Source organism: Theropithecus gelada, chromosome 10 (genome assembly GCF_003255815.1).
Source record: "Theropithecus gelada isolate Dixy chromosome 10, Tgel_1.0, whole genome shotgun sequence".
Classification (NCBI taxonomy): domain Eukaryota; kingdom Metazoa; phylum Chordata; class Mammalia; order Primates; family Cercopithecidae; genus Theropithecus; species Theropithecus gelada.
Genome location: NC_037678.1, coordinates 14,383,394 through 14,393,776, shown reverse-complemented (window position 1 = coordinate 14,393,776; position 10,383 = coordinate 14,383,394).

The window sequence follows — 10,383 nt, the reverse complement described above, 5'->3', positions numbered from 1 at the left end:
TGTAGCAAACAGGCTGCTCACCAGCACCACCTTCAGTCCAGACCCAGCCTCCTTGCTGTTGCACTTACAGGAGCAGCCCCAGACCAGACATCCAGGTCTCTTTCATCCAACCCACCTGCCTCGCATCTTCAGCGTTGGGAGTCTGCTATGGTCTCAGGAAGAAAGACCTGCCACTGACAGACTGTGAGACCCTCCAGATTACTCCCTATCCTCCCGTGCACCCACACTCCCCAGATGCCTGCCTTCCGCCCACCGGTGCCATCAGCATTTGCACAATCTCCCACACATACCAAGTGGATGCTTATTGTATATTTGTTGTAATGCTGTTGGGGGTTATTTTGTTTATGTTTTTGAGACAGAGTCTCACTCTGTAGCCAAAGCTGAAGTGCACTGCCACAATCAGTGCACTACAGCTTCCAACTCCTGGGCTCAAGCCATCCTCCTACCTCAGCCTCCTGAGTAGCTGGTTCTACAGGCATTAGCCAACCGCCCAGCTAATTTTTAAAGAAAATTATATTAGAGATGGTGTATCACTATATTGACTGGGCTACTCTTGAACTCCAGGCCTCAAGTGAGCCTCCCACCTTGGCATGAGCCACCGCCCCAGGCCTGCTCTTGTTGAAGGCTATGCCTTGTGGCTTTTACACATTTGCTTATGTGGAGTCTTCTGCTAGGAGCACCGGCTTCCACCACCTGGAAAAATCGTGCTCATCCTTCAATGACAAAATCAGGCATTGCCTCCTTTCAGAGAACCCCCAGCATCCTCCCCAGCAGAGGCCACCGCCCCATGTTCCACTCCCGAGGCACACTGGGTGGAGGGACTAGAGACCACTGCTCACCACACTTCCATGGCTAAGAAGTCAGGCAACCAGATTGCTGTTGGACTTTTGTGCTTTGCCCCAGGCAGAAGGGCCTCAGAACTCTATAGGCAAAATAATTAATAAAGGACTGAAATTTATTTTCAGTCGTTTCAGACAGAGCGGAGTGTCGCTGTCACCCAGGCTGGAATGCAGTGGCACCATCTTGGCTCACTGCAAGCTCTGCCTCCCAGGTTCACGCCATTCTCCCGCCTCAGCCTCCTGAGTAGCTGGGACTACAGGCACCCGCTGCCACACCCGGCTGATTTTTTGTATTTTTAGTAGAGATAGGGTTTCACCGTGTTAGCCAGGATGGTCTCGATCTCCTGACCTTGTGATCCCGCCTCGGCCTCCCAAAGTGCTGGGATTACAGGCATAAGCCACCGCGCCCGGCCACATCAACTTTTCAATTAGAGTTCTGAAAGATTTTTTTCTTAGTCCAGTGGCACAGTCTCTAACTGATCAGAAATTGGTTTTTTAGAAGTAAAGTAAAACACTTCTTGCAGATAACAAAAGTATTAAAACAGCATTGGTAAAGACACAATTGACAAGGAAATTAGGTTATTCCTGTGGTATATAACCATTTAAGATTCATAATTACTTCTGATCACATATGCTAAGACATCTTAGACTTATAGAAATCTCATAGGATGTTGGAACACATATTAATAACACATTTACATAAATATAACCCAAAGAATGTTAAACACCATTTTATATTTGTCATGCTGGACCCCTGTGCTAGTGAGCTGAGAGGGCACAGCCTTGAAGAGACAGAAGAAAAGACCTGGAGACAGCAGGAGAGACATAACCTTTATTCAGGGAACTTCCGTACAGGGAGCCCAGGAGCAGCAGGCGAGACAAGAAATCCCCTCCTGTTTGTCAAATGCATGCAGGTTATATGATATTTTTCCCAGAGCAACCTCCACTTAGCACCTCTGCCAGGAAACCTCCACCTAGCCCAAAACAAAAGAGCTTGGTTCCTTGCATGACCTCTGATCCAAGGAATGTGCCAGGGACGAAGTGTTCTTTTTTTCTTTTTCTTTATCTTTTTCTTTTTTAGACGGAGTCTCACTCTGTCGCCAAGGCTGGAATGCAATGGCACGATCTCAGTTCACTGCCACCTCCGCATCCCAGGTTCACATGATTCTCCTGCCGCAGCCTTCTGAGTAGCTCGAATTACAGCGTGCACTACCACCCCTTGCCAATTTTTGTATATTTAGTAGAGATGGGGTTTCACCATGTTGGTCAGGCTGTTCTGTAACTCCTGACCTTGTGATCTGCCCGCCTCAGCCTCCCAAATACTGGGAGTGTTCTCCATAGGTATGATGTAAACATCTGGATTAGCCTTTTTGTTCAGCCGGGAACCCTGAACAAAAATTCACCAAGGAATGTGCGGTCATTCTCAGAAGATGCTTGAGTTATAGCTGCCTGACAGGACATGCCAAACGTGCGCTCTACCCCAGCATACCTTTGAATGGCCCTCAAATTCTCACCACACTGTTTTTCTGTGGTTTCCCTAGGGCCAGCTTTGTGGAAGAGCATTGCTGCCAAGCAACCCAGCAGCAATATAAGTGCAACAAAGGATTGTGAACACAATTGCAATTACACTAGATACACAGCTCCTCCAGTGTCTGGGAGTTGATTAAACCATGAGATGATAGGACCATAAGACAAAGACTCAATGGCTGGACTCTGGGTATCTAATGCCAGCAAAGCCTGTGTTATGTTATGAGAGTAATGAGGGCAACATACACAACATTTTGTTTTAATTAATGCACAAGTTCCACCCTGGGCAGCAGTTACATGGTTTCAGGTTATGTCCTGGATCACACAATTTTGCAGAAGAACACGCCTGACTGGGTGGTTTCTTCATTGAGAAGAATAAAAGGATGATGAGTATCATTGAAGGCTGCAGCCATGTGTTTAGCCAGGGCATCAATTGCCACTCTGCAATTACGGTTGCCACTTCAGATGTAAACATGGCCAAAGGGTAGAACCACCAGGATGCATGTTTCTGGTGATATCTAGCTTCTACCATTTCCCAAAAATTGAGGGTTGTGTCTAAATGGGGCACTTTATACTCTAGCCATTCAGGATGCCACCAGGTGCACCTGCCAGTCCAATTGAATGGCAAGTAGGGCCAGGCATGGGTGCCACATGCCTATGACGTTCCAATGGGGAGAGGTAGGCACCCACATGTAGCTACTTATTCTACATTCCAGCTGTCTGTCATTGCTTTAGCCAAGGACTTGGTGAAATTGTTGTACAGGTAGCCACCCCACATTGTGGGTATATGCTAACAGCGTGCTGCCATTTATCGATTAATACAAAGTTACACAACCAACTGCCTGTATTTGTACTGCAGTCAGCAGATGCCCAGTCCATCACATACAGCATACTTGACGTGACATTTACCTGTTCACAAATTGAACTGAAAACTTTCTGTGACTGGGCATAGTGGCTCACACCTCTAATCCCAGCAATTTGGAAGGCCAAGGTGGGTGGATCACCTGAGGTCGGGAGTTCGATTCCAGCCTGGCCAACATGGTGAAACCCTGTCCCTACTAAAAATACAAAAATTAATCAGGCATGGTGGTGGTGCATGCCTGTAATCCCAGCCACTCAGGAGGCTGAGACAGGAGAATTGCTTGATCCTGGGAAGCAGAAGCTACAGTGAGCTACAGTGTTTTGTTTCATTTTCTGGACCATCCTGTTTCCTGTAAAGGAAGTGATTTCCTGAAATCTCTCAAGTGTTCTGAAAATGTGATTTTCTTCTTCACTTTCTCCCTATTGGCTCAAGATGAATCACAAAACTCCAAATACCATCAGCATGTGTTGCCCAAGTCCCACCTGTTCTATGGCTGATAGCCACAGGGAGCTGGGTCTGGCGAGGCCGGTGATGACCGACTGTAACCCACATCAAGGACTAACATGCTCCCGAAACAGACCCCATGTCTGAGAATTTGCAAAAGCTGCCCTGAAATGTTGTCATCACAGAGAGTGCCCCAGTGTCCTGTCCAGATATCCCTCCCTCCCATGAGCTGGAGAGGATATTTGGCATCAGACAGCTGGTAATCACTTTCCCCAGTTTTTGGCTTCATGACTCAGTTTTCTTGCTTGTAGAATAAAGCTCATCATAGAATTTATCTCTCAGAATTCCTAAGAGAATAAATTCAGGCAGGGTGGGGAATATGCGTGGCATATAGTAGATGCTCAATAAACAAGAATCAATTTTTCTGAGCACTCACTCTGTATACAGGGCAGTGAGCAATCATGGTGTCTGCATGATCTCCATTTGTAACTGCAGAAAACTTCAGCTGCTCACTGCTTGCAAAGGCAAATGAACAAGGATGAGAAACAGTGAAAGGAAAGTGACTTCATTCCAAAAGCCCATATCTGGGAATGAGGTCAAGCTAGTGTCTTAAAGAAATCATTTCAGATTTTGAGCTGAGGGCAGAGGTTTCAAAAGGGAAACTTGATACGAAAGCCATGCAAAAGTAGTGAAGAGGTGCCAGTGTACGTGACTTGTCCAATGATCATCTTGAGTTACTGCCCCATCTGGAGTGTGGACTGGGGGCATCTCCGGGACAGCCAGGTTGAAAATTCACTGTAGCCTTGAGGTAATTCCACAGCTTCCTGGATGGTTTCAAGATTTCTTCTATTGGGGGAATTTCAATGTATGGTTTTTCTATTTTCCATAAGTGTTGGCCAGCTAAGAAGTAAAGAGAGACAGTACAAAGAGAGGAATTTTACAGCTGGGCTGCCAGGGGTGACATCACATATCAGCAGGATCATGATGTCTGCCTGAGTCTCAGACCAGCAAGTTTTTATTCAGGGTTTTTAAAAGTGGAGGGGATGTAAGAACAGGGAGTAGGTACAAAGATCACATACTTCAAAGGGCAAAAAGCAGAACTACTAATAAGGATCTAACAAAGATCACATGCTTCTGAAGGAGCAGGACAAAGGGCAAAAGCAGAGCTACTGATAAGGGTCTATGTTCAGCGGTGCACATATTGTCTTGATAAACATCTTAAACAACAGAAAACAGGTTTGAGAGCAGAGAACCAGTCTGACCACAAATTTACCAGGGCAGAATTTTTCCCCACCCTAATAAGCCAGAGGGTACTGTAGGAGACCAGGGCGTATATCTCAGTCCCTATCTCAATTGCATAAGACAGACATTCCCAGAGCAGCCATTTATAGACCTCCCCCCAGGAATGCATTCCTTTCCCAGGGTATCAATACCCTTGCTAGGAAAAGAATTTGGCAATATCTTCCCTACTTACATGTCCATTTATAGGCTCTCTGCAAGAAGGAAAATATGGTTCTTTTTGCCCGACCCCACAGGCAGTCAGACCTTATGGTTGTCTTCCTTTGTTCCCTAAAATCACTGTTATTCTGTTCTTTTTCAAGGTGCACTGATTTCACATTGTTCAACCACACATGTTTTACAATCAATTTGTACAGTTAACACAATTATCACAGTGGTCCTGAGGTGACGTACATCCTCAGCTTAAGAAGATAACAGGATTAAGAGATTAAAGTAAAGACAGGCATAAGAAATTATAAAAGCATTATTTAGGAACTGATAAATGTCCTTGAAATTTCCACAATTTATGTTCCTCTGCTGCGGCTCCAGCCGATCCCTCCATGTGGGGTTCCTGACTTTCCACAACATCATACCTGGAATTTCCAAGAAATTGCATGATTAAGTAAAATACAGTGCATGGGAGGGGAGATCCTGCTAGAAAAGGAGAACAAAGATTCACACATTACTAAAAGCAAAAGAAGAACTGGACAAAGAGAGGAGACCAAAAACAAACAAAAATAAATCAACTCTTAAAATGGGATACTTGGTTACATTTTCATCTTCTCTGTGCACTCTCTACTACTCTTGATGTTTCTCCTGTGCCCATGTACAGCTCAGAAACAGACTTAGACAATGAAATAATTTCCCCAAGGCCACACAACTGGCCATGGCTTCCCTTTTTGTTAGAGACAGGATCTCACTCTGTTGCCCAGGCTGGAGTGCAGCAGCAGAATCAAACACGTGGGCTCAAGTGATCCCCCCACTTCAGGAGCCCAAGCAGCTGAAACTACAGGCATGTGCCACCATGTCTGGCTAATTTTTTAACTTTCTTGGTAGAGATGAGGTCTCATGATGTTGCCCAGGCTGGTCTTAAACTCCTAGCCTCAAGTAACCCTTTTGCTTCAGCCTCCCAATGCACTGGAGTTGTAACTGAGTATCCCAGCATTGAAATGTACTTTAACATTATTTTTCTTTCTGTCTTCATCTCACAATGTAGCCTTAAAATGTACTTCAAAACTCCTTTTCCCTCCCTTTCCCACCAAGTTCTCTTGTGCACAGTGTTCACTTACCTAATGATGTGGGTACATAGAAATTCAAAGAGCTAATTTTGAAAAAACTAGGCAGAGATAACTGAACAATGAGATCGGGAAGGGGAACATCATACACTGGGGCCTATCATGGGGACAGGGGAGTGGGGAGGGATTGCATTGGGAGTTATACCTGATGTAAATGACGAGTTGATGGGTGCTGACGAGTTGATGGATGCAGCACACCAACATGGCACAAGTATACATATGTAACAAACCTGCACGTTATGCACATGTACCCTAGAACTTAAAGTATAATATAATAAAGAAAGAAAAAGTGGGCAAGTCAAACTTCTTTTTAAATCACTGTATTTCATCATGAAGTCTATAAAAGCAACATCAGAAGAAAAAAAAGAAAAAACCAGGAAGAGAAACCCAGCTGCAAAATTCTCTGGCTTAGGGGAGGTTACCAACAATTAATCACCACCAACAGGGTAAAGTCCAAATGATGCCAGTTGGACCTCCTGACGGGCTATTTCTCAAGACAGCCATTGGAACAAGACACAGACCTGCACCCTCCTGCACCACTCCCACACACCTCCGATTCCAGTGTTCCCTTTCTAAACTCCTCTCTCCAGCCTAAAGTAGAAATGATCTTTTAAGAGCATGAGCCTGACCGTTTCCCCGCTGTGAGCGCTTGAATGAAACTGCTTTGCCTTCACCACAACTCACTTCTTGTGTTTTTGGCCACTGAGTGGTGAGCAGCTGGACTTGAGCCAGTTACAGCATTAAAGGAGGGAGCCAACCCACCTAGCCTGGTGGTTGGTGGTTTTTCATCTATTGATCCTCACGATTCAGTGCTTAAATTACAGACACGTTTTTATTTCTAAGACAGATGATGATAGACTCACGAGACAAAACAGCACAGCTGGAAAAATTGTTGCAAAACTAGCAGAGAGAGGCCCCACAGACTCTTTGCCCAGTTTCCCCTGATGGTCCTCCAGTTCATCTGATGTAGGAGCTGGACTGGGCTTGTCTGGAAACTCAGTCTCGGCTGCCTGAAGTAGTCACTTATTCATGCGCTCCCTTAGAAGGGATGACAAGGCCTTACGAGAAGTCAACATCAAAGCCACCTCCAAGTCATGGTCAGCCCAAAGGAGATGGTCACAAGCAGAATTCAGAAGGAGGAAGAGACTTAGAGCCAAGGGTGGAGATGGAACCGAGGGGTGGGCCTTGAGTTAGTTAGGTTGCCAACGTCAAACTGCCATAACAAAGAGCTCCCAAATACCAATATCTTCAATCAACGATATAGGAGATTGCTGAACTGAGACATTCACACCAACGTTGCTAGGAAGTTTCAGTGGCAGGTGGTTTTGCTCCCAAAGGTCGACCAGGGGTCGCCATTCAGAGGGAGTTGCTGTTTTCCACGTGGAAGCTGGTGCCCACCCACACATCCCAGCCCAAAGAACAGAAGAGGACACGGAGCACAAGAATCTTCCCCTTAAGAGAAACACCTACAGGTTTCAGACATCACTGCNATAGTTAGTTCTCTCTCATGAAAGAATTTTGTTCCATCCCTGGGCCCTCAATGCTGACATCTTTGACTGTAGAAAGCAGACATCTACCTCTAGTTTTCTATTCCCAGGGCAGCCTGGCTTTTCAGAATGGGCTTTCAGAATTGGGATAGGAGCCCCCAATGGACCAAGAGAAAAATGGACAGCGTGCTGGGTCCCTCCTCTCCATGACAGAAGTTGAGGATGCAGGAGCTGGAGGCTGTGGGCGTGGCTCCAGCTGGAGAAGTGACAGGTGCATTTGCTGTCGTCCTTGCGGTAATTGGATCCGTAACAGGTGAAGAGAGTCATTTTTGTTTCTATGAGAAGAGGACATGTGTGTGCCGTATCTAGGGGTTGAGTGTATATAGTAGGCACAAATTCAGGTGGCTGCTTGACCCAAGACTTCTCTCTAGGGTTTGTGTTTCTATTACCCAGCCCCCTTCCAGATACCCTGACCTGAATGGTTGGTGCAGGTATACAGTCACTGACCACGCTATTCATCTTTTGGGAATGTGAAACTTTAATCAGAGACACTAGGACTCACAGTGTGTGGACTTAAGCTAGCTGGTGGCAGAGGCCTCAAGGGTCAAACCACATTTTCCTAATATTGGACCTTTCCCTGGTTACTGTCCTTCCTGAATTGTGTAGATTTTGTCTTTCCTTCTATCCCCTGAATTGCCCTAGTTTGCACCTACTGGATCTTCTTTCTTGTTCAAGCCAGCCAGACTCCGTTTCTGTGCTTTGCAACTAAAAGAATCTCGAGTGACATGGGCATTACAGTGGGATGGCATCAAATGCAGCTAGCATGATGGACTTTCAACAATAAGAGCTCAGGGGCAAAGGGGTGGATGGATCGCTGAACAAGTCACTTAGTGTTTGTACCCTCAATGCCCGAGAAAAATCTATGAAAAAATGTGAATAATCCAAGAATTGATAAAGCACTGACAAAAAAGTGAAACACACGGTTCAGGTGCCAGCAAGTGGGTGGCCGTGGCTCTGCTGACTTCTTCAGGAAGAAGTAGATGAGTCAATCGAAGTTCAAGGAAACCTTGGCTGATGGAGAGTTAGAGGGACTGAGGCAAACATTCTGCAGGATGCTACACAGAAAGGACTCGGTAGGCCCTGGATGCACGTTATGAGTGACTTAGGGGAGTTTCTGGGGTGATTGTGTACATCCCGTTTGTCTCTTGCTCCTGCTCTGGGCTCCAGCTGAGGTGCCCGCAGGCTCCACAACAGGGAAATACTGACAATTAATGTCCCCTGAGGCAAGTCCATGGGGATAGCAGCAGTGGATAAAGGCCTCCCTCTCTCCTCCCTGGAGACAAAGATTCTGAGGATGCTTCTTGAAGGCACCTCAGAAGGTCTCGTTGCCCACATGCATGGCCCATTCAAAAACTTCTCCTTATGTCAACTTTTCCTCCTTCCCTCCTGGATCCTCAGTTCTGCTCCTAGAATCACTTCCCACACAAACCCTCTGCACCAGAACATTGCCTCTGGCTCTTCCTTCACAGGACCCCAGGCCACAACAGGCTACTTTAGGCAGCATCATGGTCTCCATCTTTGTGCTAAGAGTAATGGGAAGCCATTGGAGGGTTGAAAGCAGGTGCTCGATCAAATCTATGTTCTTAGGTGGGCACGGTGGCTCATGCCTGTAATTGCAGCCCATTGGAAGGCCAAGGTGAACAGATCACTGGAGCTGAGGAGTTTGATACCAGCCTGGGCAAGATGGGGAAACCCTCTCTCTACAGAAAAAAAAAAAAAAATTCAAAAATTAGCGAGGCATTGGGGCACACACGGATGGTTCCAATTGCTCAGGGAGTCAAGGTGGAAGGATAGTTTGAGGCCAGGAGGTCCAAGATGCGGTGAGCCATGATCATGCCATGGTATGCCAGCCTTGCAACAGAGTGAGAGTATATGAAAAAAAAAAAAAAGAAACTATATTGTTAAAGCCCAACCTGGCCCAGTGTGGAGCATGGTCCAGGACATGGGAGGGACAGGGGCAGGGGCACAGAGAAGACCATTCTGGAAGTTCTTGCCGGAGTCTGGGCAAAATGTGAGGACAGACTGGATGGGGGTGTTTGCTGTCTGGATGTCTCTCTTTGTCCATTTTTCACTGATCCTCTCCCAATCTGCACACAGTCCCCTCTGACACTAGGCAGCCTCAAGTGTCCCGTGTCAATCCCAGGCTCTGACTCGCAGATGGAAACCATGCCTGTGCTCAGCCTGAGACAGACATGTACAAGCTTTCCGTGGGTGCCCCAGTGGGCTTGGGGTTTTGAGGTCTCGGGGAAGTGACCAGCCGGGAAAGTGAGAGTCCAGTGAGTGAGCAGGAGGGGCCATGGAAGCCTCGCTCCTGAGACCCTGGAAGAAAGATCATGAGGAAGGGAAGTCAGGCACCCAGAGCCCAGGGGAGCCTCCATCAGCACCACAAAGGCACAGCCATCAGTGTTGATTGGACCCAAGTCTCCAGAATACAAGACAGGGAGAGCCGGGTGGACCTGAGATATCACCTTGTCCAGCCCCCTTCTATAGCTGATGAGGAAACTGAGGCTCAGAGAGGCGAGGTCTGGTGACCACAAGTGGGATTCAACTCCTGGACACACCTCAAGGTTCCTTGACCTGTTCCTGGCATC